The sequence below is a fragment of the Capricornis sumatraensis genome, chromosome 23 (genome assembly GCF_032405125.1).
Source record: "Capricornis sumatraensis isolate serow.1 chromosome 23, serow.2, whole genome shotgun sequence".
NCBI lineage: Eukaryota > Metazoa > Chordata > Mammalia > Artiodactyla > Bovidae > Capricornis > Capricornis sumatraensis.
Window position 1 is genome coordinate 17936256 of NC_091091.1, and position 16097 is coordinate 17952352.

Below are 16097 nucleotides of genomic sequence, written 5' to 3' on the forward strand. Positions count from 1 at the left end.
AGTATGGAAATTCCTTTAAAAATTAGGAATAAAACTACCAAGTGTGTGCATATGTGCTAAGTTACTTCAGTCATGTCTGACTTTTTATGACCCTATGGACTGTAGCCTGCCAGGCTCCTCTGCCCATGAGATTCTCAGGTAAGAATACTGGAGTGGGTTGCCATGCCCTCCTCCAGGGGATCTTCTTGATTCAATGCTCAAACCCACAGCTCTTGTGGCTCCTGCATTGCAGGTGGATTCTTTACTGCTGAGGTACTGGGGAAGCCCTAAACCTACTATATGACCTAACAATCCCACTACTGGGCACATACTCTGAGAAAACCATAACTTTTGAAACAGACACATGTATCCCAATGTTCATTGCAGCACTATTTACAATAGCTAGGACATGGAAGCAACCTAGATGTCCATTGACAGATGAATGAATAAAGAAGCTGTGGTATGTAAATGCAATGGAAAATTACTTGGCCATAAAAAAGAAAGCATTTGAGTAAGTGTTAATGATGTGGATGAACCTAGACCCTATTATACACAGTGAAGTAAGTCAGAAAGAGAAAAGCAAATATTGTATATTAACAGATATGTATGGAATCTAGAAAGAAGCTACTGATGAACCTATTTTCAGGGCAGCAGTGGAGACACAGAGATAAAGAACAGACTTGTGGACATGGGGAGGTAGTGTGGGTGGGGTAGAAGGTGGGACAAATGGAGAGAATAGCATGGAAAAATAAGCACTACCATATATAACATAGATGGCCAGTGGGAATTTGGTATATGACTCAGGGAGCTCAAATAGGTGTTCTGTGGCAACCTAGAGGAGTGGGATGTGGTGGGAGGTGGGAGGGAGGTTCAAGAAGGAGGGGACATATGTACACCCAAGGCTGATTCATGTTGATGTATGGCAGAAGCCAACACAATACTGTAAAACAATTATCCTTCAACTAAAAATAAATAAATTGGGACTTCCCTGGTGGTCCAGCGGTTAAGTGTCTACCTTCCCAGGCAGGGGACATGGGTTCAATTCCTGGTCAGGGAACTCAGATCCCCAAGTCGCAGGGCAACTGAGCCTGTGTGCCACAACTACAGAAAAGCCTGCATGCTGCAGCGAAGATCCTGCATGCCACCACTAAGGCCTGATACAGCTAAAGATAATAAATTAAAAAAATAAGTTTTTTGAAAAAGAAAACAGCAACAAATAAAGAATACTGGAGGGGGTTGTCATTTCCTTCTCCAGGGGATCTTCCCAACCCAGGGATCAAACCCACATCTCCTGCAATGGCAGGCGAATTCTTTACCACTGAGTCACCAGGGAAGCCCCATTGGCTGGGTAACATATATGGAATTTTCAGTCACCTGGCTTAAAGGTGGGCTTGGGGAAAGAAGGGAAACTGAAAAGCAGATAGCAAAATCTTTGGTTAATGAAAGGAAATGAATGAGAAAGGCATGAACACATAGAGTTAGAAGGTGATAGTCAATGTGAGCACATATAAAGATGAGAACTGGGGAGGGAGGAAGCCATAGGTGCCTCCTGACCCCAGGGAGTTGGTGGGAAAAGACCACAGATACAAGGTTGCTAAATATCTTGCAATGCTGAGGACCCAGTAGTGATGACCTGTCCTCTCCTATGTTAACACTGTCCCTACTGAGAAACACAGCCACCATGTTGTTTAGTGTCTCCTCAAAGGAGCCTGGCACTTCAAAGTAGCAAAGCTCTATGAAGCACCTCTCCCCCTGCCCCAAATTTTAATATGCTCTGGAACTTATGGGAAGAATCATCGGTGTCTCTCTCTACTCCATGCACACCTTCATCACAGGATGGATCATCACACTTGGGTTTAAACATCACTCTTACATAGGTACTGCCAGGGTTGCCACAAGGTGTTTCATCTTTCATGTTTATCTCTTAACCCTGAGTAAGCACTTCGTAAGTGTCATTTGTTAAACAACAGACTTCTCACAGTCACCAAATTAGGAGGCAGAGTATAAAAATAATGTTCTGCCAATTAAAATGGGCCATAAGCATTTGAGCAACTAACTATAAAGACTGATTAGGTTAGAAAGGAAGTGTAATATTTCTTCACTAACTTGTGGGATAAATTTATGAATACTCCATATTAAAAGAATTCATGGCTGAGACCTCAAAGGAAAAAAAAAACGGAATCTGAAGAATAAGGTATTAGGGAATTTGTAAAACCCTTTACCTTCAATATTCTAAACTAAAACCAAGACTGTCTTAAACTAGCATTCCATTCCATTTATATCCCTTGTTCTCTAAAAACTTTTAAAGAATTTACTTGCCTTAGAGATTAAATGCAATGCTTATAAATTCACATTTGCTGAAGGTAAATAATATTAAAAGCCTTTAAATTTTTGTTTCTAGTCCTCTTTTCAAGTATCTTGTGCCTTTCTGATTTTATTATTTTGTGTCACCAAGATTCTTGCCAAATGCCAATTTTCCAAATCATTTATATTTGATATAAATTCTTAAAGATATAGAAAATATGCAAAATAAAGGGAATATATCCTAGGATTTCAGACTAGATGAATTCACAGCTGGCAGGGTAAGGGAGAGAAGTTTACTGTGACTTATTTACAGGAAAACAGAAAGATGGAGAAAAAAAGGTTCTGGAAATAGTAGAAATTTTAAAGAAAAAACTCTGAGGTAGTACAAAGCAATCATTAGGTGTATGCTAAGTTGCTTCAGTCTTGTCAAACTCTGCGCCCCCTTGGACTATAGCCCGCCAGGCTCTTCTGTCCATAGTATTTTCCAGGCAAGAATACTGGTGTGTTGCCATTTCCTACTCCAGGGGATCTTCCCAACCCAGGGATCAAACCTGGGCCTCTTATATCTCCTGCATTGGCAGGCGAGTTCTTTACCAGTAGTGTCACCTGGGAAACAGAGGGTACTTAATAAATTCTTCAGTTACTAAAATCAAAGAACATATTTGTTCCAAACTTAAAATGATAAATATCACTCCTTAGAGATAGAGAACTTATCAAACCTTTAGAGGAATAAACCTTTAATCAATCACTTTTTTAAAAACCTCAAAAAATGAATGGTTCTATTTGGATTAACAAAACAACTTCCTGTGGGCCCTTGGGCTTATTCTTCTTTGGGCTTTCGGATTCAGGAAAGTATACATTGATACAGTCTGTGAAAGGAAAAAGGTACTAAGAGGGGTGAAAATTATTCCCTCCTCATTAACACACAAGCAGTAACCTATAAAGGAATTTAAAAAGTATTTTCTGTTAAAAAGGGTCCTGTAAAAAGCAAACTGATTATAGAAATTCAGAGAAGTTACTGGTTAATGTTTATTCAGTAATAATGTGCTTAATTATATACAAACAGTTTATTTTACTGAGAGGAATTTTACTAGCTATGTAAGTGACTTTATTCCTATTTAGGAATATCAGTATTCAGTCTTATAAGTTAGATATATAGGCATACAGGCTTTCCAGAATTCTGTGAGGAAAATTATAGCTATAGTCATATTTAAGAACTGAGGGAATTCCCTGGCAGTCCAGTGGTCCTAACCAACTCAACTCTGTCATTGCCCAAGGGCCCAGGTTCAATTCCCAGTCAGGAAACTAAGATCTCACAAGCTGTGCAGCCAAAACAACAACAACAACAACAACAACTGAAAGAACTGAAAGGATTTTGAACATTCTGAATGTATCCATCATGAAAATAAAACAACTGCATGTGTCTCATGTTTAGACAAACCACTTTGCTGTTTTCAGGTAAGATACTGTTTGCTGATTTTCCTAAATGCCTTTCATGATACCTCATACTTTGATGGCTTTTCTGGCCACAGCAGAACACTTAGCTGATCTCCAGAGAACAGTCTATACAATTCTATAATGATCCCTGTACCCCACTTCCTGGTTCTAACTGAAAAAACAGACATCCTTAGACATAGTATAAATATAGTTGGAGTAATTTCTTTAGTTACATTATTTTACACTTGCCCACCTCCAAACTTAAAAAAACACTTTTCTGCCATTCAAAATATGGTGCAGTTATAGTTTATTTTCATCATTCATAACTCAGACATATTTGAACATTTGGAAGAATGGCATGCTTAATCACCTCTAGAATACTCATAAAAAATTAATAAACACATCAAATACCATATTCCAACTTCTGTTAAAATGAAGATATCTATGATTCCTTGTTAATAAGCCTATATGTTGGCATCTCAATGTTCATCATCCTCTTCAAGAAACAAAACATACTCCAAATTAACACAACATTGTGAATCAACTATACTTCATTGAAATAAAAAAAAATACACCAGATTTGATGACAATCAACAACAGTAAACAGAAAAGATGTCTGGAAAGAAAGACCACTATTTTTTAACAGCGCACTTCTGCATTCAAAAAATGTTAGCAATATATATATATATATATTTTTTTTTACTGCTAATATTATTATATTTTATAGCAACTTCAAGTAAAACACAATTTTTTAAAAGCTGCATTTGTAATATGAAAAGATGATTTGCTTAATTCATTCAGCAAATATTTATTGAGTATTTATTACATGCTAGGCATTGCTCTAGGTACTGGGGATTCAAATGTGAAAAAGACAAACTTGGTTCTTACTTTTTTACTACCAAGAAGTGTTTTGGTAGGCTTTATCTTGAATCATTTACATTAAAAAATACATAAACTAGTAATAAAATGTTACAAAGCTACAGATGTCATAGAACTAGGGTTGAAAGGGAGCTCAGAGATCATCTATTGTCATCAATTCCAAGATGCATGTTATTTTACATTTTGGCATCACTGGTATCAGTCACATATTTATAGTGTGGTCAGACCAGGGAGCCAGAGAGTTGTCACTGCCTGCACATGTGCATCAAAGCTTAGGGAATGAGTGTCAAGGCCTTAGAAGAACATCCAAGAGATGGTGGTGAAGTTACCCTTTTAAGGATTTTTGATGATTCAGGATTCAATAAAATATAATAGTTCAAAGTGCTCATTTATTACAGCAGAGGAGAATGAAAGTCATAGAGGTTAAATGATTTGCCCTAATTCACAAAGCACAATGGGTAAAACTAGAGTCCAGGTCTGAATTCCATTCTCAGTTTTCTTCTAAGGGTTTAGCTAATGAAAGGAAAGTCTCTAGAATATGGCTATAATTTTAGGACCACTGGCAAAGATCTTAATCCCTCTTTGCCTCATTTCTCCATCTGTAAAACAGCAAGTTTAATAGACCTAACTAATGTGTTACTGTTAAGTATTAAGTGAGATAATGCATGTATAGTACTTAACACAGAGATTAGCATATGGTAAGGGCTCAAAAAAAAGTTAACTATTTGAGATCAAACTTTACATTTGGTAGGAAATAAACTTATCATCAAATATCCCACAAATACTGCTCACTCTATGAAGCCCACATCTAGTTCAGTTCAGTTCAGTCACTCAGTCGTGTAACCCCATGGACTGCAGCATGCCAAGCTTCCCTGTCCATCGCCAACTCCCGGAGCTTACCCAAACTCATGTCCATCGAGTCAGTGATGCCATCCAACCATCTCATCCTCTGTCATCCCCTTCTCCTGCCCTCAATCTTTCCCAGCATCAGGGTCTTTTGAAATGAGTCAGCTCTTTGCATCAGGTGGCCAAAGTATTGGAGTTTCAGCTTCGGCATCAGTCCTTCCAATGAATATTTAGGACTGATTTCCTTTAGGATGGACTGGTTCGGTCTCCTTGCAGTCCAAGGACTCTCAAGAGTCTTCTCAAAAGCATCAATTCTTCGGCACTCAGCTTTCTTTATAGTCCAACTCTCACATCCATACATGACTACTGGAAAATCACAGCCTCGACTAGACAGACCTTTGTCGGCAAAGTAATGTCTCTGCTTTTTAATATGCTGTCTAGGTTGGTCATAACTTTCCTTTCAAGGAGCAAGCGTCTTTTAATTTCATGGCTGCAGTCACCATCTGCAGTGATTTTGGAGCCCCCCAAAATAAAGTCAACCACTGTTTCCACTGCTTCCCCATCTATTTGCCATGAAGTGATAGGACCAGACGCCATGATCTTCGTTTTCTGAATGTTGAGCTTTAAGCCAACTTTTTCACTCTCATCTTTCACTTTCACCAAGAGGCTCTTTAGTTCTTCTTCACTTTCTGCCATAAGGGTGGTGTCATCTCTGAGGTTACTGATATTTCTCCCAGCAATCTTGAGTCCAGCTTGTGCTTCTTCCAGCCCTGCATTTCTCATGATGGAGTCTGCATATAACTTAAATAAACAGGGTGACAATATACAGCCTTGACATACTCCTTTTCCTATTTGGAACAAGTCTGCTGTTCCATGTCCAGTTCTAACTGTTGCTTCCTGACCTGCATACAGGTTTCTTAAGAGGCAGGTCAGGTGGTCTGGTATTCCCATCTCTTTCAGAATTTTCCACAGTTTATTGTGATCCACACAGTAAAAGGCTTTGGCATAGTCAATAATGCAGAAGTAGATGTGTTTCTGGAGCTCTCTTGCTTTTTCGATGATCCAGTGGATGTTGGCAATTTGATCTCTGGTTCCTCTGCCTTTTCTAAAACCAGCTTGAACATGCTGAAGTTCATGGTTCACATATTGCTGAAGCCTGGCTTGGAAAATTTTGAACATTACTTTACTAGAGTGTTAGATGAGTGCAGTTGTGTGGTAGTGGAGGTGCTGGAATTCCAGCTGAGCTATTTCAAATCCTTAAAAAAGATGCTGTTAAAGTGCTGCACTCAATATGCCAGCAAATCTGGAAAACTCAGCAGTGACCACAGGACTGGAAAAGGTCAGTTTTCATCCTAATCCCAAAGAAAGGCAATGTGAAAGAATGTTTAAACTACCACACAATTGCACTCATCCCATATCTAATTGCTTGATTAAAATATTGGAAAATTAAACAGACGGGTCAAACGTTTGAACTGATTAGTGTAATAAAAATTTCCAGCTTAACAATGCTTTGTCCAATCCATGTGGCACTGTGCCAAGAACCTAGAAGACCTGCCTGTAAGAAATCACACAAAAAGCAAAAAGTAAGAATATACCCCCATCCATGACCATCAAACTACTCTGTGTACAAATGTGTTTATAAACACAATCTCAGATAACACATAAACAAGGGAAAACATTTAAAATACATTAACAGAGCATTCATTTTCAGTTCCTTTAAAATACTATTACAGCCATATCTATTAATACTAGTGCAAAAACAAAAGGATTCTGGAGCATAAAATACAGCATAGTGAGACGTGACTTTGCCAGAAGAGTGACAGTAATAACTGTTTATGATTTATATATTACTTTATATATCACAAAGCACTTTCTCATCCAATATCAACTCAGTGTTTTGCACACAGTATGTAATCGTAAAAACAAATCTCAGGGGCTTTCTAATGTCATTTTATTTTCTGTTCAAATAACAGAATATTTAGAGAGGTGGTAGACATTCACATTTCTTTTCTTCTTCATTTTAAAGACTTTTCTAGGTCAGCTCTTCTAATTTTGACACTTTAAGTGAAAATTCAAATTATAACACATTCTCAAATAATCTTGTTGTTTTATTATTTCTGGAACCCTTCCAATTAAAATGTGTAAACTACAACCTGGGGTTTGATTTGGGCTGTAAGATTCAATTAAGACAAGAGTCATTTTATAAGATTTGGCAATGTTCTTTCCCTGAATGATGCTTCAGTAACACTGCTTCACAAAGAACACAGAAGACTGATTTGATTGCTGAAGAGTGAATAAAATCTGTATCAAATTGCTCCAAAAAATAAAACCCACTGTGACACCTTATATTAGACTCAATCTACTTTAAATATTGGTTTCCGTGTTTTTGTTTCTATAAAAATAGTAATATTCTGTTTACACATTATCAGCTCATTACGTATTTCAAACAAATAAAAGTGGTTTTAACTGAGATTCTGAATCCAATACATACACAGGTAAGCATTTTAAAAAATAATTTTAACTACTAGGAAATGTATATCAACTCACATTTGTTCCTGTTTCACTCGATGACAAAACCTATAGGGCACTCTGTGAAAGAACTAACTCTAATATAGGTACACCACCTGGAATTATTGTTGCATTTTCTGAAGCTTTTAGCAATTAAAGCCTTATCTTGAGGTAGAATTCTGGTGTCCCCGTGTTTCATCATAACTGCGCAGCAGCAACTTTCAACAATTCTGAGTACTTTAAATATTAGCCTGTTTTCTCATACCGCTCATTTTAAAAGAATGCTTTCGGTAAAAAAATGTCACAAGCGTTTGTTATCCAAATTTAAACGTTAAAAGAAAACCACCACGTGACTCAACATGCGAACTTTCCCTCTTAAACTTGCTTGTATTCGGGATGTTAAAAAAAAAATCACATTCTACATATCCTAGATATTTTCGAGGATCAAAGTCTACTGTTGAGTAAGATGGGTCGGCAGAGAACAGTCCTGTGGTTTATTCTGAGAACTCCTTGGTGAGGAGCATGTCGGCCTCTAGGGAACGAGGCTCCAGAGGGGGCGGCAGTTCGGGGCTGCACTCTGGAGCGTACCCAGCTTGGCCGCCTCGGAAGTCCCCAGAGCTTCCCACTTGTCTCTCTTCTAGCCTCCCGCTCGCCCTTTCCTCTCCGGCCAGCCACTGCACTATCCACTCAGCTCCTGGACAGCAGGGCGTTACCGGAACAAAATCCCGGCACACAAAGAAGCGCTGGGTAGGAAGCGAGGCCCCACCCTGCCAAGAGGCGCGACCCCTCTAGGAAAAACTTTCGTGCGTGCTAATCTCTTCAGTCCTATGGAACTCTTTGGGACCCCCACAGACTATAGCCACCTAGGCTCCTCTGTCCATAGGATTCTCCAGGCAAGAATGTTGGAGTGGGTTGCCATGCCTTTCTCCAGAGGATCTTCCCCAGCCAGGGATCAAACCCGGCTCTCTTATTAAATCCGCTTTGGCAGCCGGGTTTTTACTGCTACCACCTGGGAAGCTAGAAAAACTTGGCGGCAAGTTAATGGGAATCGCAGAGGCGCAGTTTTTAGGACTGTTTAGGACATCCTGCTGCCCAGCGATCTCATCTTTTGTCCTTTGACTGACTTCCTTGAAGTCCCAAACTCTGAGCGCTTTCTTTGCGAGCAACTCTTGACTTGATCTCCTCCGCGATTCCCTCACTGATGGCAGCCATGATAACTGCATCCGGGTGTTTCAAAGAGTCGCACGCACATTCCCCCGGAAGTGACGCGATCGCGGAGGGATCGCGTTCGGCTGAGAGGGACTGAGGTGAAGAGACTGCCGGGAGCTGGCGCGGTAGGGAAGCTGTTTGTGGCCGGGAAAGGTTGGGGACTTGGTGACGACCTACTACCTGTAATACAAGTCACGTGTCTGGCATTGTGCTTAACACCAGCATTGCCATACCAGTTAATGGCTTCTTCAACAGTCCCAGGAGAAAGAAATATTACCGTTTCCACTTTATATACGAGGAAGTTAAGGCTAAGAGAGGGGAAGTGATTTAAGATCATAGAGCTAGTATTCCGTGAAGCTGGTCTAACTCCATCAGTTTGGCATCAGGACCTGTGTTTGAAATCTCTCGTGTTTCCATTTTAAAAAGTTCAAACCCCGGGTGCTTGTTATCCTGGTAAGCCTCTTCTGCAAGTGCTCTTCACCTTCAGCTCAGCATCCTGTTGCCGTTGAAGTGGGGCCAAGTCACAGCTCTTGTGCATTTTACTGTGGGCAGGAAGCTGAATGTACGCTCGGGTCACCGTCACTCTCCCAATGACCTCGGGTTTCGCTTGGTCCCGTATCCTTGACCCTACACTTAACCTCACAGCACAGGTTAACTGAGGAAACTCACACTGGCTACTCAACTCAGGGAAACATCTTAACTCCTGTCAGGTACTCTTAAATTCAGGACTGTTAAAACAACTGGAGGTCACCATCACTGAATAGTCTCTGGCCTTGACAAAGGGCTGACAAGTGTTATATTGAACTTTCCACCAAGTCAACTATTTCTTCTGGTTTCCATTTCTTTAGACTGTAATCGAGAATCAGTCCTTTGACCTTATGTCTACGTTAACCAGCCTTCAAATAACAAAGTGTGAATAGCCACTAAGGTCACAATTATGCATAGAAAAAGGCGCTAACAAATATATAAAATTTAACAGTGATAATACTTGAAGAATGGCAATTCAATCATTTCATCTTTTTTATATTCTATTTCCATATCTGCTATATTATTTCTTTTAATATGTACAAATTTAATATAGACAAATAGTAAAACCTTTTTGATTGCCTGTTATTATAATGGAGACAAAGATATGTTGTCACGTTTTTGACAAATGACAGTCCTTGGTGGAAGTCACGGAGGGGAATCCTCTGTTCTTGGAAGAATGTTGAGATTTTGTTGGGGTAAAATACAGTTTGGGTCAACAAACCTCATAGGAAAAATGAGGCAAATGAGTAACAACTGCTGTTTTTCACACACAGTAGAACTTTTGTATAAAAAGATACTATAACCAGAAGTTTTCTTCTAAAGAAAAATGGGGGGAGGGAATTTGGGGTATTTAACATTTTGGAGAAGAAATGTAGGAAGCTATTTTTATTCTGCCCTCTTTGGGGTACAGATTTAAGCAATTTATCTTTTTCAGACTAAGCAAAATAAGACTTCATTCTCTGTTCTCTCTCTAAATTCCATTTCCTAATATTGCTTTTTAGTGATCTCTAAAGCAGTGGCACACCTGGAAAGGTGGTGGAAAGAAGAGAAAAATGAGAAAGACTCAGGGGAAGAAGAAAAGGTTGAGGAATAAAAGAAGCTGATATTGGCATTGAGGTTACTTTGGAATTCCAAGGTGGCATGTAGCAACCATCTCATCCAAGTCCTGGCACAAGCCCAGTTGCCCACCCAAAGGTAGATTCACATATATAGTATCTGCAGTCACACATTCAGCACCTACCATGATAACTCTGGGCAAAAATCACTCTGTACTTCTACAGATTAAACATATATTTTAACAAAACTGGACATTGTTGAACAACAAGAAATGGAAAATCCCATCATTTTCCCTAGTGCTCCCTGTTACCATACTATTTCATTCATGCTCAATAGCCTAAATGGATATTGAACTAGAAGTTTTGCATGTAGCGTTATAGTGCAACAACTATGAAACACCAACGTGAGGTGCTGCCCAGATACATGTTTTTGAAGGAAATATCTTCATATTAGTCTGGGTCCTCTGAGGGATGGTAGTTACGATGAAATTAAATGTGCAAGATTTTATTAGAGGAAAACACTTGTGAGGGAGAATGGGGGAGGGAGCCAGGGGAGGCTGGAAGAGCCATCAGACTGTGATAAAGTCTGAAACTGACTGAAGGAGAGAGGGAAGGAAGGTTGGTGGAAGTATCCTAGACTTCTACACAATCTAAGAAAGATTTAGCAGGGCTGTTGAGAATCCTTAAGCCAAAATCACTGTCAGAGGAATCCTAGGAGAGAGCCTGCCTCATTGTCTATGCTGCAGTCAGTCATTGGCTGGAGTAGCCCATGAGAAGCTTGGCTCTTAGTGCAAGAATCTAGGGCTTGCAGCTTCTAGGGCTTCTGGTCAATCTTGCTTCCTGTATTTGGTCATCACAATCCAAGAACTGATTTTTCAGTGGTTGGAACTTTTCACCAGTTTCAGGCTTAAAAGAAGATTTTGAAAGAGAGGATTTCATGACAAGCAGTTTAGGAGAGAGCCATTGTTATGCTTTCCCTCGCCCCTTCAGGTCTGGTGAGTAAGGCTTCAGTGGCACTACTCAGAGAGCTTGGTATATGTCCCCTTGCTTTTGGGAAGTGTGGAGGTATATGACTGCATCTGGGAAATCGTAAGGGTGGGAGAAATGGGTCAGTTAGAAGTTTTGGCAGAGGAGCAAAGGAAGCTGTAGTCCCTCCCATCAGGACAGATGATGTTTGAGTGTTTCTTTTGCACTACATGTGGGCCATGTGAAAGGGAGAGCTTGCCTGGAGACTTTTTGACTTTCTCAAGAGGACTGTGTAGAAGGGATATGAGACTTCAACAGAGAGAATCTGTGTAGTTTGGATTATTAGAAAATCTAGAGCTGTAAATGGAGCAGTTAACTGGGGGAGATAGAATACATTGCCCATTTAGGGTGATCAACTTGTCCAAGTTTGCCTAGAACTCTCCTTGTTTTAGTACCAAAAATCTTGAGTTCCAGGAACCCTTCAGTCCTGGGTAATTCAGGATGATTGGTCATTCTACATGTCATAGAAGGAGGTATAGTCAGAAGGCACCCTAGCAGGGCGCCTCCAAGAACCCAAAAAATTGCTCATGAGAGTAAGAGATATCTCTGGTGTCTCCTCATATAAGGACACTAATCAGATCAGGGTCCCACTCTTATGACCTTGTTTTTATTGATTAATGTGGCTGCAGTGGGTTTTTAAGTTGCAGCTCTCAGAATCTTTAGTTACAGCATGTGAACTCTTGGTTGCAGTATGTGGGATCTTAGTTCCCCGACCAGAGATTGAAATCACATCCCCTTCATTGGTCACACAGAGTCTTAGCCACTGGGCCACCAGGAAAGTCCCTTATGACCTATTAACTTTAATGATTTCCTCAGAGGCCTCATCTCCAAATATGACAACACTGAGGATTGGGGCTTCAACATATAAATTTTAGGAGGACACATTTGTTTTATAACACAGAGATGCATTTTTTAGTGAGGAGCATAAGAATATTAGGTCTGTTCCATGCCTCACACCCTTATGGAGAAGATACACTGTATAGTGTATCTGTACCTTTTTGTGAACGAAGGTCAACATTATATTTGGAAATCTTTTCTGACACTTTAAGAGCTCTAAAGACATTATTTTAATTTTGTCAAAGTAAAGCAGGACCCACTCAGAGAACTGTTTTCTTCTGTCCTATAGAGCAGAGTAAGTCACAAGCTAATGCTAACGCTACCTGATCTGTAGAGAAACCCAAACAGACTGTATATATGGTGATCAAGACTTGGACTAAACAGGGATTTAGCAAACCCTGGGCCTGTTCTGTGTGGTGCTGCTTGTATTTGTGAAATTTGACATTTTTAAAAAAAGTTACACAGGAGGGAGAGAGTAAAAGAGAGAAAAAAAGAGAGAGAAAACAAGAGGCAGAGAATTGGACATCTGTGTTCATAGAATTGGATGTTGGATGTCCACAACATTCTCTTGAGCACCTCCAGGAAGTCTGGCTGTTTAATTCCTTAAGGGCTTTAGTAGCTGGAACTAGGCACAGCTGTGAGCACAGAGTAATGGAAGGCTCTAAAATAAAAGTTATTTAAACATGACATACATTTATTTTTTTCTTTCAAGAAATCTGGATGAAATCAGATTGGGGTTAGTATGGTGATTCATGGGGTGAGGAGTCCAGACTCTTGCTGTCTGGTGGCCCACTGTGTGTGGCTTTCATTTTCCAAAGTCATTTCAGTGTCCAAGATGGCTGCTAGAACTCTGGCCATTCCAGTGAATAGGAAGGACAAAGGAATCAAAAAGCACACTGTTTCTACTTAAGAACAATTCCCAAAAGTTGTATACAAGCTTTTGCAAGAGAAGCTGGAAGAGATAGCTTTTTTTTTTAAATTGAAGATTCTCTCACTCTAGAACAGAGGTCCCACTTGTTTTTATAAATACAATTTTATTAGCATACAGCCCTGCACATTTTACCTATTGTCTGTAGCTACAGATTTTTAAATATATTATTAATGTAATTCACATGCCATACAATTCACTCATTTAAAATGTACAATTCAGTGACTTCTAGTCTGGTCACAGAACCATGCATCTTGCACCAATTTAGAATATTTGCATCACCTTGAACAGAAACCCCACAACCTTTCACTATTGTCCCTGAATCTCCCATCTCCCTTTCCCCTCCAAGATCTAAGCAACCAATAATCTACTTTCTATGTCTATATATATATATACATATATATATATATGTCTATATTATATATAGATATAAATGCCTTTTCAGAAATATAATTTTCAGATCTTTTTTTCCATTCTGCTGATTTTTTTTTAACTTTCTTTTTGGTGCCCTTTGAGTTACACATATTTGTAATTTTGATGATGATCAATTTATCTGTTTTTCCTTTTGTTGCTTCTGCTTTTGGTGTTGTCTAAAGCTGCTTTTGTGCTATAATAGCAGAGTTGAGAGTAGTTGTGACAGAGATCCATAGAGTCCTATGACCATATAGCAAGCCTAAAATATTCACTTATCTGGTCCTATGACCATATAGCAAGCCTAAAATATTCAATATCTGGTCCTTTCAGAAAAATTTGCCAACTCCTTCTCTAGAAATGGAGGGGAATGAATATATTGGGGAACTGCTAACAGTCTCTGTTATGAGGGATAGATTTTGACTCTGTGAAACCTTTTCTAAAGCATTCTAGTATAGTAATGTGCTAAGTAAAGTACCTCTTTTAATCTTATAATAAAAAGCCCTATTTTGCTTCATTGCCATTGAGAGGGTGCCAGATGCAACCAAGATTGTAGATCTTCTGTAGCTTCACTCTTCTGCTAGACTTTTAATCTGTTTTAAGTATTCATAGAATCACCATCTTTACCATGATAGCAGTAGAGAGAGAGATGAATGAACTGGTAAGTTACTTAGTACCAAAGTACCACATTTTCATTTCTGCTCATATGAGCACAACACCTGGTGAGCCCAAGCTCAAGGTTAAGAGAATCACACTGAATATTGTGAATGACTCCTGTACTCATTGTAGTCCATTCGAGCCACTTCTAGAACTAGGACTGGTTAGAGAGATATTTGGATCTGAGCACGTGTCTCCCAACACATGGATGTACAGTTTTAAAGAAAAAAGCCTAAGAGAAAAGTGGAGAAAACCCTATTGTTATTCTGGTTGTCCCTAAGGTTGGCTCTATGCCTCTGCTAAGGTTGACTCTATGCCTCTACCATCTGAGATTTGTGTAAGTGAGCAAATAAATCCTTCTTTTAATTTACTTGTTTACTTTGGATTTCTGATATTTGCAACCAAGAGACTTTCAACTGATATATAATGGGAACCTGCTGAAGCAGTTGTATTATTCATGCTAATAAGAAGTAACTTTTAGAAATAAGCACCTGAAAAATACAATAAGCTGTTTAATGTCAACTGTTTTGGAAGTAAATATCAACTACCAATATCCATTTTCTTCTGTTCCTCCTGGGCACACAACCAGACTATATTTCCCAACATGCCTTGTTTCTAGATGGCTTTATAAGTTACCAGTGGAATTGGAAAGAAGTAATGTGCATTATTTTTAGATTGTGATGATTAAGAATAGGTGTTGGCTTCTTTATTTTTCCTAGTTTTCTTTTTCTGAAGTCCAAATGTGGAGAATTTGGTGGACTCTGAGCCCCCTGGGGGAAGTGGAGACCCTAGTTATAGGAAACCTAGATCCCTAAGTGTCTGCATGGAACACTCCTCTCTCTTAACCCACATTGGACTGGGACGCAAGAAAGCAATAATCCTTTGTTCTGTTAAGACACTGCAAGAAAACAAACAAACCTGCTTTGACTAATACATCAGCAGCTTTAAAATGCTTCTTTATAGATTTTGATCAAACTGACTGATTTGGGAAAAAATATTAAAGATATCAACCATCTAAATAAATGTGATTACGATTTAACCAAGATTTATGAGAAATAATATAGTACTACAGTTGGTGGCAGTCCCTTCTGCTACAGGGTTTTGGGGCTTCCCTAGTGGCTCAGTTGGTAAAGACTGCCTGCAATGCAGGAGACCCAGGTTCAATCCCTAGGTTGGGAAGATCCCTTAGGGAATGGCAACCCACTCTAGTACTTTTGCCTGGAGAATCCCAAGGACAGAGGAGCCTGGCAGGCTACAGTCCATGGGGTCACAAAGAGTTGGACGCAACTGAGTGACTAAGAACCCATTCACAGTTACATGCTAGTTGCAAGTTTGTGGAATGATTCCCAGCAATGCTTAAAGATTAGTTGTTACCTATGGACTGTGAATATGAAGACATGGATGATTTAGACAATATTCAATAACGTTGATGACAGTGCAAAAGTTTTCACTGTGGATGTATGTCACTGGAATCTTTCATCATTTATCTTGTT